This window comes from Ranitomeya variabilis, chromosome 7 (genome assembly GCF_051348905.1).
Source record: "Ranitomeya variabilis isolate aRanVar5 chromosome 7, aRanVar5.hap1, whole genome shotgun sequence".
NCBI lineage: Eukaryota > Metazoa > Chordata > Amphibia > Anura > Dendrobatidae > Ranitomeya > Ranitomeya variabilis.
The window spans coordinates 212,351,765-212,376,218 of record NC_135238.1 but is presented as its reverse complement, the minus strand read 5'-3'; positions in this window follow the sequence as shown (position 1 = coordinate 212,376,218).

Here is a 24,454-nt window from a genome sequence, read left to right as displayed (position 1 = left end):
GGGCTGAACCCGTCTTTCTTTTTACCATAGTTCTCCATAGGCAATTAAGCAAATTAAAGATTCCAGGGAAAGCAGTCATGTATATTTTTTCCTAATAGTTCTCAGTACCCCTGGCAGCAGTCGTAGGTACCGATATGTAATTGCCCATCGCAAAACTTAATTTTATTTGCGCCTTTCTTGTCAGAATATTAAGTAAAGGTTGATCATTTTCTAAGGTGTCGTAAAGAAAGATATTCAGCAATTATAATATGGAAACATGTGAATATTAGCAGGAAATAAAATATCTCTTGTGACTTTTATAAAGTAAAACCATCACATCTAAATTGATTGTAAAACATTTGGCATAAATAACTTTTACTTAATATCATTAGGATACCTAAGAGGATATGTAAGATAAATTATCCTGAATGAGAAATTATAGTATAAGTAACGTAATAAGAATTCAAGAAAATATCTTCCAAAAACAGTGCCACGCCTGAGTTGTGTGTGCCCGTTCCGTTTAATGGAATGACAATGGACAGGTGTTTCTTCTAGAAGGAAGCCATGACTTTCTGTTCTTTTTTTTGCCTTATCTCTACCATTATTAAGAGGATCCAGGTCATCAAAAAATGATGAATGTGAAGTCACCCTGTAAAAATAAAACTGCTGAAAAACCTCTAATAAAAACATAACTCTGCCCCGTATAGCCTAAGCAAGACAGCCATCATTTATTTCCATTGACCAAATTTGCAGTTCATGGAGGCTTGTGTCAAGGCTCACGCACCCAGGGGATACTAGGCATTGCATGTTTGTCATATCTGCTCCACTGGAGAGGTCTTATGCACAGAGGTCAAAGAGGGCATTGGGCTGGAAATAAGGGGATATTTTAGGGTATAGCAAAGCAAAACAAGATATTATCTGGAAGCGGAAAAAATGTTGGTTCAACAAAATCAGTGCATCTAACAAAAACAGTAAACATGAAGAAATGAAAAATATATGTAAGATGTCCACTATAGGTTAAATTAATAGATGTCAGAAACTCTAAGAATACAGAATCAGAGTTTCGAGAATATTTTGTATATAGGGATGAGCGAGCACTGAAACGCTCGGACGCTTGTTACTAAAACCATTCAATTCCTAATACTCGAATGTTCTTTTCGAGTAACGAGTATAATAGGAGTCAATGGGAAATTTGAGCATTTTCCAGCAGACCCTACAAGGAGGTCTAGGGGGCAGTGAAAATGTTAAAATGGATTGAAAAAGTGCTGAATGGAAGGGGAACAGCATGAGGAAGACCCCTGGAAGCATCTCTGACTCCCAGATCGCTGCTGAGAACAATGGTGTCACTCTTTTACTCGACTTTAAGGACTGACAATAAAACATTCAAAATTTGAAGAGAACTTGGAGATTACTGGAAAAAAAAAGTTAGAAACATTCTTTCCTGTATAATGACTTGTATATAAGGCACAATTTAAAAAGCATTTAAAAAATAATAATTGAAGTGAACCAAAATTGTTTTTTTTTTATTAAAAAGTTGGAAACTTAAGTGTAATTTATGAAGGAAGCAAGTACTGCCAAAGATTAGCGATTCCGATGGACTCTGATACACATACAGAGAAACATAAAACCTGACGAGTTTCGAGTGATCCAGCCGCTCTTATTTATGTATGTGCTTTTTTTCATTTTCTTCAAAAAAACAACTTTTTTTTACTATCCATAGATGGTTGTGCAGAAATTCATCCTCTATTGCCTTATTATCGCTGAAGTCTGCCAGCTGAATACTGCACCCATCGTGTTGGAGAATCTCATTTGCTGCAATGGGGAACTTTATACTCTCTTTTTTGGACTCAGATACACTTAGGCCAGTCTTTATGTCTGATGCAATCACCTTAACACACGTATTTAACTATGCCTGTTTGCCAATACAAAATTTTCTTCAAAACTAAGACCCCCGTATCATATGTTCTCACACCCTACATGCACTTAATAGTCCTCTGTGTCTGTACACATACAGGTTGGTAACTGGTTCATGCAGCATTAGATGAACACCCAATATATTATATTCTGTAATGTCTTTTATTGTCTGTACAAGTCCCCTCTAAAATGTGTACACTGCTGCAGCCTGCAGAATATGTTGGCGCTATAGAAATACAATTATTATTATTGTAAAGGAAGGCCACATACACATTCTGTGCAAATTGTCATGTAGTGGTACTCCTAGACTCATAAAGGCTATTCACTAAGTGCAAAGCCTGCCAAAAATTACAAGCAGGGTCATCCATACACCCTTCAAAGCACCAACTGGAGTGCCGCATAAAAAAATAAGAAAGTGTAGTTGGGGTACGTTTACACTTATAAAGGCTTTGCACACAACGCAAAGCCAGCAAAAGAGTTATAAAGAGAGTTATCCAGTCATCCATAGACTTTGAGTGCCGTGCACATCCGAGCACCCAGATATTTGAGGTATATTTGAGTATTACCGACCACATTCGCTCATCTTTCATCGTATACTGTTTCTGGCATCCAGTTGAAATTTTGGAATGTCATGACTTAAGTTCAGTTTTTCAGCCAATCATCATTGCTGAGAAAATGATCAAGAATGTTGATTGGCTGTGATCTGACAATGCACCTCCCAAATGTGTATTTTAGCTTGATGCCACATGACATATAGTATATAATCCCCCAAACACTGGTGCTATTTTATACTTTCAAACTGATGAAAAATTGTTTATGTTAAAGGCTAACTGACTTTTTGTTATAAAAGTTAATAAAAGGCTGCAGACTCACTTGGTTTCATGTTCTGTGCAAGTTTTAAAATTTCTTCTCAGCAGCCATATGTTACTTTTTCACCTCTCTGCCTCACAGTGGCTCTGCTGAGAAACTTGTATTTCTCAACATTGCAGGAAGTGTGGATTAGAAGCCTGCCAATACGCTAGTGGCAGACAGTACTTTCTTACCCACACAACCCTTGGTGCATTGCACAATGTGCGTACAGTGTTACATTAACATTTAAAATGTCATTCAATAATGGGATGTCAACCACATATGTCTAAAATGGATGTAGAAGTAGGATTGCAGAGAAAGGTCTCACATTGAAGCCCAGGAAATGAGAATCAAATTGAAGACCAAGACATGGAACTTGTACTGAAGTTCAGGATCAGAGACTCATACTGAAATCCAGAAGGTGGGATTGACATTGAAGTCTAGCAGACGGGACTTACACTGAAGTCCTGGACAAGTGACCCACACAGAAATCCAGGAGATGGGGCTCATGCTGAAGTCCAGGAAATGGGATAATGCAGAAATACCAGAGATGGGACTCACAATAGTCCAAGAGATGGGATTCAAACTGAAATCCAAGAGATGAGACTCACACTGAAGTCCAAGAGATAGGACTTACACTGAAGACGGGACTCATACTGCAGTCCAGGAGATGGAACCCAAAGTGAAGTCCAGGAGATGGGACCATGCTGAAATACAAGAGATGGCACTTACACTAAAGTCCAAGAGGTGGGGCCCACACTGAAGTCCAAAAGATGGGACTCATACTGAATTCCAAGAGATGGGACTCACACTGAAGTCCAAAAGATGGGACTCATACTGAATTCCAAGAGATGGGACTCACACTGAAGTCCAAAAGATGGGACTCATACTGAATTCCAAGAGATGGGACTCACACTGAAGTCCAAAAGATGGGACTCATACTGAATTCCAAGAGATGGGACTCACACTGCAGTCCAGGAGATGGGACTCACATTGAAGTCCAGGAGATGGGACCCAAAGTGAAGTCCAGGAGACGGGACTCATACTGAAGTCCAGGAGATGGGACTCACACTGATGTCTACAACAAGTGACACATAAATGTATATGGCTCCCCATAGTAGAAGTTCAGTTGATGAGCTCCATACTGATGGTAGGAAAGAGCAAAACTGTTGTTTGTTTTTTTTTATTATATTTTGGTCATAGATGTAATAAATGTTTTATTGAAAATGTTGAAATCATATTATTGTACAGTCATTTTTTATAGTATTATTTTTCTTGTATTAGTATAGTCAAAGAGAGAAAGTAATTCTAAGGTTATATAATGCATGTTCTATTAAAGATATAATATAAAACAATGTTCCTTTTTTAAACTAAAGTTGTCTACCGATTGTATTTGCAGGACACAGTGTAAAGAAGCTTTTGAAATGCCGTCCTACACATAATATTCAGGAACCTCTGCACTTCACATCACCGAGCTGTTTGGCATGAAAAACGTGTTTACTGTGAAGGAATGAATGAATCCATTACTCAAAATAGACAGCTAATTAATGTGAATACATGAATCACATAGGGCAAAAGTTGGGAAATATTGCTCACCTTTAAGGGGTTGACAAACAATGACGGCAGATCTTTATACATCATCCTCATTCAAGGTTTAGATCTAAAATTAGTGGATTAGTAGTTTTGATACCTTTTCATATACACCTATTACTATTACCTGCTATACCTTGTGGTCAAATATTGTGATTCTGATAATAAAAAAAAGGCCTAAATATGTTTCCAAGGACTAAAGGAGTACTAGATAAATCACTAAATATTCCATAAATGTAAGTGATGGGACACCCCTCCGTGTCATACAATCTTGCAACCAATAATATACTTAAAAAGTAAATATTTGTAAAAAAAGTTATATTTTTCGTCCGTTTAATTGTCTGAAGTTTGGAGGAGTCCCAACTCTTGAGACCTCCACCAATCGCTCAAAAACTCCTGAGAAGTGCACAGCTCAGGATAGATGCACACAGAGGGGGGTGAGGATACAATAAAAATTATTTAAACATTATGTATTACAACTAAAATTTCCAAATGTAGGGTTGACAAATTTTTTTTATTATAACTTCATAGTGGTCAGTGTTTCTTTCTCCTACCGTAGTGTTCCAAATCGCTTACAAATGCGTGAAGTTAAATAATGAAATTCTGGCCATATGCAGTCACAAGCCGCAGAGCTCCAGTAAGTACCTGCTATTTTATACTTTAGGAGATTAAACCACAAAAATATTGATGAAGCATGTGAAGAGTTATCTAGAAGGTGTCGATGTGGTGAGGTGTCATTCACTCCTGGCCGAAACTAGCTCAGCCAAGAGAGACTAGTGATGGTCTCCTGCTGATGTGATTTTATCAAAGTTACAGCCAGCAGCTCAGTAAGTGACACATTGCTGGAATCAGGGTTTCCTTCTCTACATTATGCTGCTCTTAGATTAGGTGGCGAAAACTTGGTGACAGATTTTCTTTAATATTAACTATTGACTCCCAACCAAAAATATGTATCTACCCTTTTAAGTAAAATGACCTCCGCAAGAAATCTTCTATTTTTTCAATTTTTTCTGTACATGCCACCACTTAGTTATTACTAACTTACCCAAAAATTCTTATTTTCCTCAATTTAATTTGCATAAATCCAGCAAAAGGCTACTTATCCGCTTGTAATCTTTCTGGATTCTACTGAGGGCTGGGAAAGAGTTGAAATAATAAAATAAAACTTTTATATTCACGTCCACCACAGCACCAGTCTCTTTCTTGGTCTTCTTTTCTTCTGTGTCCCATCACTCTATTTTGGGGCTGAGGTCAATCTTAAGCCTATAATTGGTCTCATGAGATCATTTGGGATGGGGGCGATAAGTCACAAAAGAAAAGAAGACCTCCATCGAAACCTGGAGCCGTGTAGGAGGCAGCAGAACAGATGTGGAAAGGTGAGTATTAAAGGGCACATGTGGAGAGGCATCTACTGAAAAATGGGGAGAAATTTTCCAGTGGTAAGCTTTGCATGCCCATAATGTATCCCTGGCGAAAAAGTCATGGACTCACGGCTTATAGATAATTTGGTCTTTTCTGTGGTAACATACAGATGTGAAGCCTGGACGATAAAGAAACAAGGCAGAAGAAGAATCGACGCCTTTGAAATGTGGTGCTGGAGAAGGACGCTGTCAATAACCTGGATGGCAAGAACAAACAAATCAATTTTGGAACAAATCAAGCCAGACATGCCACATGAAGCTAGGATCACCAAGCTACAACTTGTCTACTTTGGCCACATCATACTGTATAAGAGGGCAATTGCTGGAGAAGGACATCCTATTTGGAAGTATAGAAGGAACAAGGCAAAGAGGAACATAAGTAATCCAATTGCTTGATGGCATCAAAAGAGCAGAGGAGAAGAACCTGGTGGACCTATCAAGGCTTGCACAAGATCGATCTTGCTACACATCGTTCATCCATCGAGTTGCCATAGCTTGAGATTGCTGTAAAACAAAAAAATAGGGAACCTCCAGGAATTTATGACCAATAGTAGAGCTTTATTTAGTGTTAGGTTATATTAGACATATTTCTATAAAACTACACTAATGTGAAGAAGGTAGAGAAAATGGTGTCTTCGTTCTTCTCAAAAACTCTTTCCTGTCCATACATGCTGTATAGAGAAAGCAAGAGGAAGAACAGTGGTGACCGCTCTACGGTTACTGTTTACTTCCTCCTATAGTAAATGTCTGATGAGCGCAAGAGTAGATACTTAGATATTGAGACATCTCTTGGGAAAAGGAGCAGATGGAGGAAGCTTCAGTGCAGATGCTAATTGCGAGTTCTGCCAGGCTCGGCTTCCTCTCATTAGTATATTAGTGATTTGTATTTCACCATTGAAGACAATAAAATAGTCATAATCATCGTACTGTTACCTATAGCTTGGAAGACAGAAACAAGATGCAAAATATGCTCCAGTGAGATTGGCAGTTTTGTTATAAACCCAATGTCCGGGGCGATATGTTGTCTATCTGCTGGTAACATGGACTTGCTGTGTCCACTACGAGCTCCCATCCCATTGTCCCTGGATAAATGGAATGTAATTCTCTCGTGAAGCTTTCTTCATGGTCTATTTCTGTCCAGCACTTATGGGAAAACATTATGGGATGTCAGCAAGTGCGAGCAGAGATAATATAGCTTGTCATCCGCAGATAGGACGTGCTGTAATAGAAATGGAGGATTTGCCTGTTATCACTCTAGTAGTCTCATTACACTCGCTATGCTCCTGTGGTTCAACAACAACAAAAAAGTGAGCAGCTGCCATAACCGGATGGTGGAAAGGAAGAAGCCGCCAGAATATCCTTATAAATACTAATAGGGTTATTAAACTTCCCACGACGGTCTACAGGTAAATCCATGTTTTCAGACATTTCTACAGTAATAGCATCCATTCTTCCTTGGTGCTCAGTAATTGGCAATACCTTTGTGCTCCTCTACAATCCTTATGTGGCTTCTGTACTTTCACACAATTCAATCTCGTTTTATAATACGATAAATCCGAGTTGAATTGACTTCTATTCAAATTTTTCAAAATTCTGCATTCATCAAAATGCATAATTTTTGTAACTAACTTCCGTGCGGATCCTCGGGCCGCCATTTTTCCAACCCATAAAGAGCCATCAAAAGGTTAAAACAATAAAATACTTTATACTCACATCGCCGCTCACCACTACAGTATAATTCGCTGCCTTTTGTCAAATGTAAATCCTTCTGTCTCTAAAAAAAATTGGGAGTGTGGGCGTTCGACAGGAAGTTTGGGGTGGGTTTTAGCCTTTCTGCTGCTTCCTTCCTGTCTGTAAGGCTGCATACAGGCAAAACAGATAGGAAGACTTTTGCTTTGGAGCAGGGAACTCATTGGATAGTGGAAGACCCAATGCATGCTGGGGAATAGAGGAAGTTCCAGATCCTATAGTGCTGGCAAATCCACTTAGAAAAGAGTAAATAGTTTAGTTTCTAGATTTCTATGGGCACCTAAAGTAATTTTTATTTATAGCCGCTTTACTAAAGGTCTCGTATGAAAAGACAAATACACTTAAAGGAACATTAGCTTCTTAAACCTAAAAAAAAGCTTGTGAAAAGACTTTTTTTTCTTGTAATTGCACGTCTGCAGATTATCAATTGTGCAGATATCCAGACTCAACCGCAATTGAAGTAATCACAGAGGCATAAGATAGTGATTGCTGTATTTCTACCTGGGGCCCATTGACGATTGTGGAACTTATGGGAACAAATAATGGTTGGAAAGTTCTGTGTTTGATTACTTGAGTTATGGAACTTCAATTTACTGTACTGTACTCTGGTTCTTAAAAAAATTAAATGCCCTGCATATTTATATCATGTAACTAAATAAGTGCATTTCCGTGCAAATTCTGCATTGAGGGTATTTTTTTTAAATAAATGTCCGTTGCTGCGTGATCCAAAGTGGAAGAGCAGAGGCCACCAAGGATACCAAAGTGGGGATGGTGCTGCAGGCACTACAAGATACAGAAGATGCTGAAACACTGAAGAGAGGAACAGAACTAGAACTCTAGCGCCACCTATTGGAAGTAGCAATCCTAAAAGTCAATATCAACCAAGCCTTGTCACATGACTTAGGAAATAAGTCAGACCAGAATCTCAATTTTCAGACCCTGTGTTTTGGGGTGTTGAAGCAATGCTACTGAAGAAATGGATCTCCATTGGCAAAGTGCCAGCTTCCTTGTGTGATCAGGACATTTGAGTGAAGGCATATAGTGGAATTATCACCAGATTTCACAATGCAAACTATGCATTGTGAAATGCATAAATAGATCCCTCAGACCTGATGAAACGGCTGTATTTATTTTGATAATTAATGCCACAATGGCTGAATAATCCTTTATGAAGGCTTAACTCAATCTTCACCCACCCCAGCCTGATTGATAGTTCCTCAGTGTCCCTCCTCCCTGCTGAGATCTCGCACTGCTCAGTACAAGCTGTAGCTGTCAGTCCGGCTGGGTGGGCAGAGACTGAATACACTTGGACTCATGAGCTTTTTCACTTTGAAGCTGGACACATAAAATACTAATTTTAAAATTAGGATTAAATAGCCATTCTGACACTGATTTTCAAAGTAAGTACACCGCATTCATCGTGGTGACATATCTGCTTTAATGCATGTTCTGCTGGACCTTGTATAGAGTTTTGCCATAGGTCCTAAATGTAAGTCTGTAGCTGTAAGCTCTGGAACCATGTAAATATGTTTTTAGTTGCATCCACAACCTGCTTTTTTGGCACCCCAGGAGTCCGGTTGCCACAGTGGCATTGCCTCTTTCACAGGGGGTGATGTCATGTCTGGAAGAAAGGAGGGGTCCCCTTACCAGTAAACACCAGCATCCAACACTTTTCCTGATGCCAGACCAGAAGGGGAAGCTCTAACACCCGGTTTCAGGGGAGCTTCCCTATAAGTTCTGGTCTGGAGGCGGTGTTAGTCAGTCTAGTCTGAGTCTGAGAGGGAGAGGAGAGAAGTCGAGGAGAACCTGAAGAGTGGAGCTGTAACCAAGCTCACCTCAGAACAGGGTGCTGACAAAAAGGATGCCAGAGTCCTTGGCTGTGTGGGTGCTGTACGCCCCGACAGCCGAATCTGGAGGGCAGGGGACTGCATACTCCCTGGCCACATCATACACCCAGAGGCACCGCAGCAGACCAAGGGCCCGGGGTTGCCAGTGAAAAGGCAGTGCTCATGCTAGGCTCATGCTGTCCGCCATACAGGCTAGAAGCAACAGGCAGGAGAGGAACTTGAGCAGAGATTAAAGCAACAAGAACCTAAGAGAACAGAGTAGAAGGAAGGCCTCCAAACCCACATGGCTAGGTGGATCCTTAGTTGCTTCCAAGCTGCCCAGATTCCCAGTATTATCTGTTACCCGTACCCCGGACTGCACCTTCAACCATCAAGTAAAGGTAAAGAAAACTACAGTCCTTGTGTCCTCCAGTCATGTCCCGCACCCTCAGTCCTGCACCCCAACGTCCACGATTCCTTACAAAACTATACCAGTAGCCCTGGGGCTCTGCTCCACCTGTGGGGAGCAGAACCATCCAAGCTGCGTCACCAGTGGTCTCCTTAAGCAACGTTGGCCACTCATTGCTGAACACCACAGGTAGCGTCACGTTAAATTCCCTACAAACTTTCCCTCATCATTTTTATTGCACGCCCAGGGCCACGGACTGGGTCACCACTGATGTGACAACTCCCTGAAGAACTGTCCGATCTGATTCCGAGTACCCCACGGCCCTAGTGGGTGTTGCACTTTCCTATACATATGAATGCAACCTAGTGTCTGGATAAACACCGTCATGTTCCTCTGATGTTCTCCTGCGTTGTGGGTCACAGAGGTCGGACCCCCACCAGTCACACATTGATGACCTAGGGAAAAAAAATCAACTCAATGCTATTTCTAAAATCACCTGGAGTGTTGCCGTATTATTTTGTGATTCTCTCATTTAATGTTAGTTGGTGCAGGAAAACCAAAGAGAATTTCTTGCGGAGTAATCACAGCCTATTTCTGCTTGCACGTTCTGACAAGAATTGGGAACAGATTGCAGAAAACACTGTAGTTACGGTTCTGAAGATTTGATTCTGCCACCATTGCAGAGTTTAACATACTGTATAAATATTTAATGCACTTATTATAGACTTAGATATAATCTGGAATGGGAGGGAAACGCATTCTATGATATCCCTAAATAATTTTCAGTATTCTGTTAGCAAATGTTCTTATACATTTTAAGGGTTAAAATCTCTATTCTCCCTAATAGCGTGAAAACAAGTGATTAGATCGAGGCGGACAGCTGACTCAACATATTCTGGAGGCCTTCTCTTGGGGTATAATATTTTATAGCTTAAAGGGAACCTGTCAACACATATGGCTGATGTGTGATATGGCCACCACAGTTCAGGCATGATATACAGCATTCTACTGTATATCTGCCCCCAACCTGACCTTGAAGATAAGAAAAAGAGCTTTTATTATACTCACCTGCGGGGCGTTCCGGTCTGAAGGGTGTCGATGTTCTTGGTCCTGCACCTCCCATATTCTTACAATCGCCGCCTTTCTTCTTGCTTCATGTGGATGATGCATCCCTATTTCATCCACACAGTCTCCCTGGTATCGCGCTCAGGCGTAGGAGTACTTCTCCACCTTGACTAGGACAGAGTAAGTACTGCAGTGGGCATGCGCCGGGGCACTTTGATCTTTCCCACAACCTGCACACTTTAGTACTTTACTCCGCCCTAAACAGGTCAGAGAAATACACCAGCACAGGAGCGCAATGTCAGGGAAACTGTGTGGATGACATAGGGACACAGCATCCACACGAAACAAGACTGAGGACAACATTGCAAGAAGAAGGGAGGCGCCAGACGAAGAACATCTACACCCCTCGGATCGGACCGCCCCACAGGTGAGTATAATAAAAGCTCTTCCTGGAAGCAATAAGATGAGGTGGTGCCAGATGATCCTGAGGCAATTCTTTGGGAACCTAAAGGTTTTCCTGGAATGCTAAAGATGTCCATTCCAGTGTGGCTTATATGGAGTCATCTTCTCCATTCCTGTGGGTGCCTTGCACCAGATTCTCTCCTTTGGGGCTCATTCACATATCTGTTTTTCTAATAAAAGTGCTATCCATTTTTTTTTCACTTATGAAAGTCTGAGGCTATTCGTATGTTCTTGATTTTTTGCAGACAGAGTAGCTCGGGAAAATACGGTCGTTTGTATCAACCGAAAAATTGATGAAACTTTAATTTTAACTGAATTCCTTGTACGAGAAAATCACCGAGCTCTGAGCAGCAGATACTTTCTAGGGAGTAGGGTGAGGCTTTTCGTAACTAATCAGAGATGAGCGGACCACTTTGCACGACCCCTGTCCATTGTACAGGCTACCGTCCTTTGACTGTGGACAGGATTTTTTTCAAGTTTCCTCACCCTCCTGGATCACAGGCTTGGCTTATGATTAGTTGAACTGGAGAGACATCAACTGTGCGCCAAACAGATGAAGGCTGGTGAATGAAACGACGCTCTGGAAAATCTGAGTGCTCAGGAAATTTGCACCAATCTGGGACAGTGAATGGGTTACTAACAGTATCTATAGTGATTTTGGACAGTAAACGGTTTAATGTAAAGGTGATAATCCTTTCAGAACTTGTTCTTACAGAGGCTGCAGTAGTTCTATAAACAAAGGAACCCAGTATTAAGTACCCACCCTGAATCCAGCACCGGCTCTATGCCACTGCCCCAATGTCTGTTGTTTAGACTCGTATCATAAGACTTGGATACCTGCATTCATTGCAATCAAAGCCGGAGCAAACATTGTCGTGATTTCCTTTTGTTCATTTTTTCCCCCCTTTTTTTTTAGAACTCGTCAAGCTCAGCAAAGAGGAATTTCTTTTCGATCTTGCTCCAGGCCATCATATGACTCATATAGTTGAACACCCATTGGAGTGACAGCGAGTCAGGCGACATATATATCATCTACACAAACTGCACAGTGCTGAATTTACGGGATTCGGGGTGTGATTTATTGAAGAACGTTCTTGACCACTGATGCAATTGCAGGAAGTTCTAAAAAAGAGTTTATGAAAGAAAAAGTAATCATTACAATTCAATTTAATTAAAACAATTCAGCAACAAAACATCAGCAAAATAAATGTTAATTCAGCAGAAATGAGTAATATTGTTTTTTGTAATAAAGCGATTTCAGTACAATTTACAAATTGTGTCTAATGAAATAAAAAAAAAGTAGTAGAAGAAAATACAGAATTAGCAATTTCCAATTATTAATTCATAAAATAGTTTTGGATTAAAGGGGTTTATGCTACTGAACAATCCCTTATAAATGCCCCCCCCCCCGCTTGCTGCATAAATTTAAAAAAAAGAAAATATCCTTTCCTCCTGGTTTTCCTGGTCCTGATGACAGTGATTGGCCCCAAGCAGTCACATTGGTGATGTCAATGACGTTGCTCACCAAGATAAACCGTCCTGGCACCATCAAACTGTATATCAACTATCAATGCAAAGTGTGGCCACGGACCACACATCATTGCTTAGTATTCATTGACCGGCACTTTATGCGTTTAAAATAAAAAACAGATGCCTCCTCAACATGATTCACCATTACTGGCGTCTTCAGGTGTAATGAGGCTTCAAGCAATAACGTGTGGTCGGCAGCCACACCATGCATTGATAGTTCATATACAGTCCCTATATGTACATTAGTGAGATATATTAGTTATATATAGGTATTAATCTACAGCTCTGGCAAAAATTAAGAGACCACCACATGAAAACCCTGTCATGGGCAGCCCAATCTCCAGACCTGAACCCCATTGAAAACCTCTGAATTGTAATCAAGAGGATGATGGATAGTCCCAAGCCATCAAACAAAGGAGAACTGCTTACATTTTTTGTGCCAGAAGCAGTGTGAAAGACTGGTGGAAAGCATGCCAAGGCGCATGAAAGCTGTGATTAAAAATCATGGTTATTCCACAAAATATTGATTTCTGAACTCATCCTGAGTTAAAACATTAGTATTGTTGTTTCTAAATGATTATGAACTTGTTTGTTTTCTTTGCATTATTTGAGGTCTGAAAGCACTGGGGTTTTTTTTTTTTCAATTTTGACCATTTCTCCTTGTCAGAAAAAAATACAAAATGTATTGCTTGGAACTTCGGAGACATGTCAGAAGTTTATAGAATAAAAGAACAATTTACATTTTACTGAAAAATATACCTATAAAGAGAAAAATCAGACAAACGGAACATTTTGCAGTGGTCTCTTAATTTTTGCCAGAGCTGTATACAATAGTGGGTGAAATTAGAACATATTGGTAGTAAGTGTATACTAATATGGCAGATCGCTAGAGAAAAACGATTTATATGAAATAGATAGTAACCTGGGAGTGATCAATTGGTGATTAATTTAGTATATCAAGTTATTTTGAACTCACACTCTGCACAGTACAACCTCAGAGCTCTATCAGATGATATATAACACGTCTCAAAAGAATTAGCTACCACTCCTCCTCTGGATACTTACCAATAAGATCTTATCTAAGACCACTATATTTATTAGTTACATAATTACTAGTGATAAGATGTTATTGAAGTATGCTCGTGAGCTAACCGAGTGACTTCGGCGTGCTCGAATATTATGTTCGAGTCCCCGCAGTTGCGTGTCTCGCTGCTGTTCAACAGCTGCAACACATGCAGGTATTTCCCAACAAACAGCCGATCCCTCCATGTGTTGTGGCTGTCTAACAGCCGCGAGAGATACAGCCACGGGGACTAGAACATAGTATTCGAGCACACCGAAGATACTCTATTAGCATATAAACATGTTTGGATAACACCTTATCCCAGCACACTCGCTCATAGAATCGTAGAATCCTAGAATGTTAGAGTTGGAAACGATCTCCAGGGTCATCGTATCCAACCCCCTGCTCAATGCAGGACTCACTAAACCATCTCAGACAGATGTCTGTCCAGCCTCTGATGAAGACTTCCATTGAAGGAGAACTCACCTCCATCACTAATCATCACTAATCATTACTAAACAACAAATTGGTCTTTATCTCCTGTATTATTGGAAGAGTCTTTTTTCTAAATATTGACCACCACTGTGTATGTAAATTTAATAGTGCACTTTGAACATATTAAAAGAATCAATACAAGTTTTTATTTTAAATTTAGGAGTCTTTAGTTAGGAATTAGTTAGGAGTCGACTCCCCCTGACGAAGGCACGCTGCCGAAACACGCGTAGGGGCAGTGGCACCACTATCTGGGAATTGGTAAGGCATCCTTGGCACTACTATGTAGTATTTTTCTACTTTTGTTGGCAGCATTTGACAGTCTTGATATTATTTGTCTCTACATACTGTGACCCTTCCGAGATATGGATGCAGTTATTGTGGATTTTTGCTAGGGACTATTTATTGCTTCAGACTGTTTTTTTCGATATATGGGTGTGTTACCCAATATAACCAGGGCCGGCCCGAGAGATTACGGCATCCTAGACGAAACTATTTTGTTGCGCCCCTACTACTTTTAACATACCTCCCAACTTTTGAAGATGGGAAAGAGGGACAAAGTTTGGAGCGCTTCGCACGCCGTGGCAAATTTTAGGCCACGCCTCTGACCACACCCATTCATAACTAGAAACACACATATCCACGTCCCAACCACACCCATTTAGCACTGCTGATCACACTGTTTCATAAAGAATAATTATAAACAAAAAAATATGGCCACACATGATGCTCCATACTGTATAATGGCCACACATGATGCTCCATACTGTATAATGGCCACACATGATGCTCCATACTGTATAATGGCCACACATGATGCTCCATACTGTATAATGGCCACACATGATGCTCCATACTGTATAATGGCCACACATGATGCTCCATACTGTATAATGACCACACATGATGCTCCATACTGTATATTGGCCGCACATGATACTTCGTACCGTATAATGGCCACACATAGCTACTCCTACACATGCAGCTGCGCTCCGTACACACGCGGCTTTGCTCCGTACACCCCGTACACATTTAGCTCCGCTCCATACACCTCATACACACACATGACTCTGCTCCGTACACCTCATACACACAGCTCCGCTCCATACACTTCATACACACACGGCTCCGCTCCATACACCTCATACACATTCAGCTCCGCTCCATACACCTTTTGCCTTTTGAAAAGATTTTTTATAATTTTTTCTATTTTTTCTCTGGCGCCCCCTTAGGGTCGGCACCCTAGGTGGCCGCCTAGTTCGCCTATACGTTCGGGCCGGCCCTGAATATAACATTGCTATTATATGCCAGCCACTCGCCATTATCTATATATATTTTTGCCCCCTACCCAAGGTGGTGCCACTCAGATCTAGTTTGACATTTTCCAGACACTAGTGGCTATTTTTAATTGTTTTTGTGTACTGTCTTTTTTCTTCTCAATAAATTTTCTACTTTGTTCTACATACATGTTTTTGTGTATATGTTCTTATGGTTTATGACGTTGAACTATTAATTTTGTCCAGCTTTTTGAACACTTCTACTTTTGTTTATTTTCACTTGATATAGACTATTGATTTTGTTCTGTGTTCAGCGAGGTTACTTCTTTTGTTATTACGCCCTCTATCATAGTCAATTCTGACCATCATAGTCCACTCGCTCAGCTGTTGCCCTAATTCCCTTAGACTGTGATGGAAAGAGCTGCATGCTCGATTAGCTCTCTCCTCAGCCAAGACTTGTCCTCCAAAAGACGACAAGAAGACCCGTTCTCAAAAGTTGGGTGTCCATGTACATGTGATGAATTTTTCTGCTGCCAATCCACTGCCATATTGTAGATCCACCCTACAATTACAGGGGTAAAATCCACGATGAATGAATGCCAAATAGTAATTGAGCTCCTGCAGATTTTAAGTTCTGTCCAGATTGATAAGACTTGTCATAATCCCAACAAAGTACCTGCTACTTTATTCTGCTGCGGATTTTACCTTTCGAGTTCCCAGGTAAAATCCAAAGCATTTCCATTCTGAGTGGACTTACCCTACGAGATTCTTCCAACGAGATTCAGAAGAGGATAAGGCCGAGGGTAGTAAAATCACCCGATTTTCATCCAGAAAAAACCCACAAGATTTTCACCTGCATTGTCATCTGTATACCATCCATGTGCTATTTGTGTGTCATCCGTACATCTTTTATTTTTACATCCAATGTTATGTTAAAGGGGTTATCCGGGACAAATGGACAAAAATTTGTCCATAAGTTATTGAAATCTTATCATCGAAACCATCGTAACTTCATATGGCACAAGATACGTCTTGAAAATTCATTGTAACGTTTATTTGTATGTGGATGTATTACACCATCGTCCTTCTCAAAAATAGCCACGTTTGTCTTGGATGGAGCCTACAATCTAGTTTCCCAACCTCAGGCTCACCTGTCAGAGCCGATCATGTCTCTTCTGCTGTTTACATTGAATCAGAGGGTCAAAGCAAAAGGTAGAAAAAAATATTACATCAGCTGGATGTGTGTATATCACTTTTTCTACAACCATTCGTTTATTTATCTAAAATGGAAACATTTAGATTAAGTATGTATATTTCTACCCAAAATAAGATAATAATTGTAATTTATACAATAAATGAAAGAGTAAATAAACTCTTATTGTTGAGTTTTCATGTTTAGCAATCACTTAAATTGTCTGCAGATCGTTAGGGGGTCTGAGTCCTGAGACCCAAAACGATTGCAGAATAGAAGTTCAAAGCTCAGCGGACAGGTGAGCACAGCTGCTCTATGAATACACAAAAAGGTCCATGGACCTATAGAAACGCAAGTGAGGTGCGAAATGTTCATTGTCCGTTATGTCTTTTGTCTTTTTTTAGTCTTTTTTTGTCGAAGATGAAAAAACGCAATAAAGGACTAATTTATCTTCAGAAGGATCAGGTGAGTGCTGTCATTTCATTTCCTACTTCCAAGCATTCTATCTATCCATCTAGGCTTGAGAAAGGCTCAGTGTGAGCTGAAAAGTTGCCACACCATGTGAGTTTGAAATAAACCACATTTTTTCATCTAAGTTTATGGAGTGCTGCCTTCATTTTTTCCTCTGTCTGGATTGAGGCAAGTATTGGATGCTTGCTGAGGAGGCGTGCACCCACCTATTGGTATTGTGCTGTTCCATTATTTGTCTGTCTATCTATCTATCTATCTATCTTTCTATCTATCTATCATCTCTCTATCTATCTATCATGCTATCTATCTATTATCTATCTATCTATTAATTTATCTATCTATCTGTCACGGATGTGTCAGAGGCTGCAGACAGTCGCACTGCACCTAGCTGCAGAAGCTATCCATGGTTGGCTTTGTAGACTCCTTCCTAGTCCTCCTGATTTTAGGACCCAGTGGCAACCTCCCCTGGCTCTAGTTGACACACCTGACCTGGATGTATATAAGGCTACTTTCACACATCAGGTTTTTGCTGTCAAAAAGCTGATGTGTGAAAGTAGCTTAACTCCCAGCTTGTTGATTTTTCTTTTCCAGTTCCCTGTTGCAGGTTGGAGCTATAGCAATTGGCTATCTTCCTCTCTGGTGTTTGGAGGACGTCCGCGTTTCTCTCTGTCTACTCAAGCTTAGTTTTCCCCCTTGTTTGTGTATCCCATCTGTCTTTAGTGGTAGTGGGGATTGACTAGAGCCCATCCTGTCCTTCCAGGTGCAGAGCTTATCTCATTGTCAGGCAGGGATTAGAAAGCCTGCTCGGCGATAGGTGCAGAACCTATATAGGGACAAAGGGCAGATGGTGACGTTAGATCTGTCTAGAGGTCTCCACTCCCTCCTTCCCTAGTGTTTGGTTCCCTTTCTCTTATCCCTTCATGTTGCACTTAGCCTTTCCTACACTGTGCATGACACTATCTATCTATCTATCTATTTACCTATCAATTATCTATCTATCTATCTACCTGCAGCACCCCAGAGTCCTGGTCATTGCAGTAATGTCGCTCTTCCACCAGGGGGAGTGATGTTACGTCTGATGGTACTAAAGGAGTTCACCTTGCCAGGTATCACAGTCACACACTACACTTTACATTCCAGTCCACCAGGGGGAGCAAAGCTTCTATCTACTAGGGCACTCCTCACACACGGGTAAAACTGGTGGGTTGGATAGGAAGTTAGAGAGAAGCAGACTGGGCTTTGACCAGATAACATCGAGGGAGAAGCAGCCTGGGTTTGACCCAGAGAGGTCCTGTCAGGGGTGGGATCCTGACAGGGGCCTAGCAAGAGATAGAGCGTTACAGAGCCGTGCCTGCACATCATTGCGGCAGCATCCTAAGAAAGGACACGAAGCGAAGTATATTATGGAGAGTGAGAACCGAAGTCACAGCACAAGGAGATAATACCAGGAGGAGTCCTGCCCCGAGATCAGCAGCCTCCTTCCGAGGCGCGTAGCCGGTGGCCGGAACACCGAGGGAGTACTGACTCTACGCATTACTCCAGACAATGGCAGGACAGTCAATTCCAAGTTGGCTGCCCAACCTAAATACCTAAGAAGATACGGAGGCAATTGTGGGAGAGGGGCGTCTCTAGGGTCCCTATAAATTAACTCCAGGCCTACCCCGTCATACGGGTTGTCCTATCCATATCATCTGGGGGACAGAGAGAGAGAAAATCAGAAATATCTACAAAGGTTGTGAGGACTTTCCCGTGGTGCTCAGGAGGGAGGTACTACAACACACAGGCGCTAGTAGGAAGGCTACTGATTTCCTCCTGGCTAAGGGAACTCTGGATGTGCCTTCGGACCGGCCGGACTCAGCCAGCCCTGTGAGCGGTACTCTGGACTGCGGACGCTGAAGTCTTCAGTAAAAGGTAAAGAGACTGCAGCCTTTGTGTCCTCGTTATTCATCGCGCCTTACAACGTTCACTATCACCATCCACACACCTTGGGAAGCCCTGGGGACATACTTCACCTGTGGGAAGGTATACCATCTTGCTGCCATTCCATCACCCCAGCGGACCCCTAGCAGCGTCGGTCATCCTGACCGAACACCACAGGCGGCGTCACGAACACTTGACAAACTATCACTTTTAATTGGGTGCCCCTCAGCAGGGCCACTGACCGGGTCGGGCCACCGTGACATCCCCAGAACCGAGACCGAGGGGCCTGGGGGCGATCCATACCTATCAATTATCTATCTATCTCATATCTATCTATCTATCTCATATCTATCTATCTATCTATCTATCTATCTATCTATCTATCTATCTATCTATCTATCTATCTATCTATCTAACATTAGATGCTTTACCTAGATATTCATTCATTTCTCTTTCTTACATTTCCATGAATGAGGTGACTTCCAATACCCCATTCTGCAGCACGGAGACATCTCATTATAGTAGATATATGCCAGATGGTTGTTTGTATCTCGGAGACCAAAAGGAAAACTCAAATGACAGTAATGGCAAATTTAAAAAATTTAATTAGTTGAAAAAAGACAAGATGATTTAGTTCGGGAGGTATTTTTAAAGTAAGCAAAACATTTTCTGTTGTCTTCCGAACGACGGCGTGGGTGAATAGTTGCCACCACAAAGCTTGTTCTGCCAAGTTAGAATAAAATATATACCATTGCGTTACATGATAGCGGACGATAACCAAATACTCTCACGTGTTGCTCTAAAATGATGATTGTACTTTCAGAGAGCCTGCTGCCATTTGAAGGATAATGCAATAAATACACAATCTGCAAATCACTTTATTTATTTTCTCTTACCCTTAAAAAATCCCTCTAAAGTTTCAGTTGTATGCTGTAAACCCACATGACCAGAATGGCTGCAATCTTGATAGTCTTGTGACTACTGACTGGACTTCATTTTCACTATACACCACAAGACTTAAAACGTAAGCGTCATTTTAATTTTTATTTCATAAGTCAGTAGCACACATGAACATAATCAACTTTGTAATAAATCTTATCAGGGAATTCTGCTTCTTTCTCTGCCAAAATTGATCAGTCATTATCAAAATTCTCAATTCGGAGGTAAAATCCGTATTCAGTGAAGACAGACTTTCCCATTAGAAATTGGTTTCTCTGATAAACTATATCATAAAGTTCCTTATTTTCATGTGTACTATCGAGTTATGAAATAAAAGCTAAAATGACTGTTACTTTTTTACTATTCCGCTATAAAGAACAAGAGATCAAAGAATCGCAGGTTCTATAAAATACATTAGAAAATTTAAAAAAAGTGTTTTGAAAAATATAAAAAAATATGTTTGAACCAACCACTTTTTTTCTAGTTTAGTTCCATCAAAATATATAACTAATTAACCAGTATGAGAAAAGCAGTGAAAAAGAAAAAAATAATCAAAATGCCAGAATAGCCCTAAAAATGCCACAAAAAGCTATCAAAATGGTACTAATAAAAACATCAGCTCACCACTAAAAAACAAATCCTCTACACAGGTCTTTGAGAAAAGTTCTGAATTTTGTTTTACTAACTAACATTTATATATATATATATATATATATATATATATATATATATATATAAAATCTATACCAGATTGGTATTGCCATAATCACACTGACCTGAAGAAGGAAGAATGTTTCCAGATAATTATTACCATACATCGTTACTGCTTTAAAAACGAGGCACAAAAAACAATGGCGTCCTTTTTTTACCATTTCACCCCCTTTGGAATTCTTTCCTGGTTTTCTGTGCATTATATGGTAAAATGAAAACTAGCATTCAAAAGTACAACTTATCCAGAAAAATGCAATCTCTCAAAAGGGTATGTTGATGAAAAGACAGAAAAACAGTTCTGGAAAGTGAAGGAATAAACTAAAGTGCATGGAGTTAAGAACTTAAAGTCTCAGTGGTTATTGACTCAAAAGTCAGCTCCGATTGGGGTCATTTTCTGCTCAATCTTTGGAGCAACTTTCTGTGCCTGTTTGTGTAATTAAAGGGTTTGTACCGTGCCTAATTATTGATGGCCTGTCAGTAGGTCAGTGTTCCGCCAACAGGTCATGTTTTCAGGATTTCCTTAGTATTGTACAATTGATGGAATTCACTTGGGCAATACTGAGGAAATCCTGAAAACATGACCTGTTGGCGGCTCTTCATGACTGGAGTTGGGGAACACTGCCGTAGATCATCAATACAGGATTGGTGGGCGTGCGATACCCAGCTGCATAGCACAGCTCCATCACCTGCATAGTGGCCAAGTGAGGTACTGCAGATCCACCCCTGTTCATTTGAAAAGATGAAAATATGCAATACCTATCCACGGCTACCATGCAGTACCTGGCTACAGCCACCATGCAGTATCTGGCCACAGGCATCATGCAGTACCTGGCTACAGCCACCATGCAGTATCTGGCCACAGGCATCATGCAGTACCTGGCTACAGCCACCATGCAGTATCTGGCCACAGGCATCATGCAGTACCTGGCCACAGCCACCATGCAGTACCTGGCCATGGCTACCATACAGTACCTGGCTACAGCCACCATGCAGTATCTGGCCACAGGCATCATGCAGTACCTGGCCTCAGCCACCATATAGAACTTGGCCACAGGCATCATGCAGTAACTGGCCACAGCATCATACAGAATACAGATACAGAATCTGGCCACAGTCACTTTCCGGTACCTGGCCCCAGCCACCATGCAGTACCTGGCCCCAGCCACCATGCAGTACCTGGCCACAGCCACCATGAAGTACCTGGCCACAGCCACCATGCAGTACCTGGCCATGGCTACCATACAGTACCTGGCCATGGCCATAATACAGTACCTGGCCACAGCCACCATGCAGTACCTGGCCACAGCCACCATGCAGTACCTGGCCACAGCCACCATGCAGTACCTGGCCACAGCCACCATACAGTACCTGGCCACAGCCACCATGCAGTACCTGGCCACGGCCACCATACAGTACCTGGCCACAGGCATCATACAGTACCTGGCCACAGCCACCATACAGTACCTGGCCACAGCCACCATGCAGTACCTGGCCACAGCCATCATGCAGTACCTGGCCACAGCCACCATACAGTACCTGGCCACCGCCACTATACAGTACCTGGCCACAGCCACCATACAGTACCTGGCCACAGCCACCATGCAGTACCTGGCCACGGCCACCATACAGTACCTGGCCACGGCCACCATACAGTACCTGGCCACAGCCACCATACAGTACCTGGCCACAGCCACCATGCAGTCCCTGGCCACGGCCACCATACAGTACCTGGCCACGGCTACCATATAGTACCTGGCCATGGCCACCATACAGTAGCTGGCCATGGCCACTATACAGTACTTGGCCACAGCCACCATACAGTACCTGGCCACAGCCACCATACAGTACCTGGCCATGGCCACTATAGAGTACTTGGCCACGGCCACCATACAGTACCTGGCCACAGCCACCATACAGTACCTGGCCACAGCCATCATACAGTACCTGGCCACAGCCACCATGCAGTCCCTGGCCATGGCCACCATGCAGTACCTGGCAATGGCCAGGCCGTAGTTGATGGAGCTGTGCAGCTTCGCAAATGATCACACCCTGGGATGCCGGTTGTCGCGCCCCCACTGTTATGGTATTGATGACCTATCCTACAGATAAGTGAAGAATATTAAAGTACTGGAAAACTCCATTAAGGAGTAACCAAACTTAAATTGTTGTCTCAATCATCTTGTCCAGCACAGAAAGTTATTAATTTTTTCCCAGCACTTAATTAGGGAACTTGTCTTCATTCATGTAAAAAAAAAAAAAGTTTGTAAGTGACTTCCACACTCCAGATTTTCCCGATTCTATTTTCCTGCCTTCAGCTGCATTGATATCAGAATGTATTCATTTGGAGTACAGATGATGGCAGTGATGGGTCAGCTCAGCACCTGGGTCTCACTAACTCTGGGGAGAAGCTGTTGCAGGAGATGGGATCCATATCGTCCAGAAATGTATGGAATGTACAATAGAAATGGAGATGGTAATTTGTAAGCTAAGAACAAACATTTTTTTATTAATATTTTCTGGAGCTCTGGGGGCACTATTCACTTTTAGTCCTCACTCATCATCACATAGGAGCTAGGAGAGCGAGAAAGATGATGGAAGTAACTCGTTTACAGAGAGTGGGAAATCTCATCTAGGGAGGATCTGTAATCTCTGTATGTGCTGTGTTTTGCAACACACAATAAATCGCCCTTCAGAGGTAATTATAGGGTGCGCTATAAATCACGTTTCACCTATGTGATCATAACGTTATTGCAGAGTGGAGTAATATAATATTATGTAATGATCTGTAACTTGTCAACATCTCAGATCTAGATGATTTGTAATCCAAACTCAATAGCAACGCGCATGTATCCATTACTTAACGCAGAGAAACGTGATCATCTATTCTCATGTTCACAATTTTCTGGATGTTTGTCTGCAGCACTTCTGCGGTAACTGACTGGGTGACAACAATTGATGCTGAAAGACAAGGACGAGGAGAGAGATTCACTTATATCCAAATTAGATAGCAGCCATACAAGACTGACACATGGAGTGCGGACCCCCATATGGCAGTATCTCGAGTCGTAAAATTGTGGCGTGTACGGTAGATTTTGTTTATGTGATATTTATGTTCCTCTACATAGTAAAATGTCCTGTATGGTTGGAATCGAATATAGCACCATAATTATTTAACACATCTCTCTTATTGTTATGAGTTTCCCCTAGGGTGCTTTCACATTGCATTTTGGCACCCGTTCATTGGCCCCATCTGGGTTTATGTCAGAACACTGGGAATCAGGAGTATGTGCCGACGGGCCATAGGCTATAATGGTGCCGACATAGTAAATGTGCGGTGTACATAATTTTCAGATGTGTGTGCCTACTGGAGATGAACACCCAGTATACTACATTTGAATGTCCGCCTCCAGTAGGCATACACATTCGAAAATGATACACCACGGAGCGCTAATCTTTCGCAGACGCTCTACTCTTCAGCAAGATGGTGGCCACAACTGATCACTATTTTGCTGAATTTGCACACTCAATTTCCACTCAAATAAATGTGCCCACCTCTAGTCTTTACTAGAGTTGGGTGGATCATTTGAAATTCAAA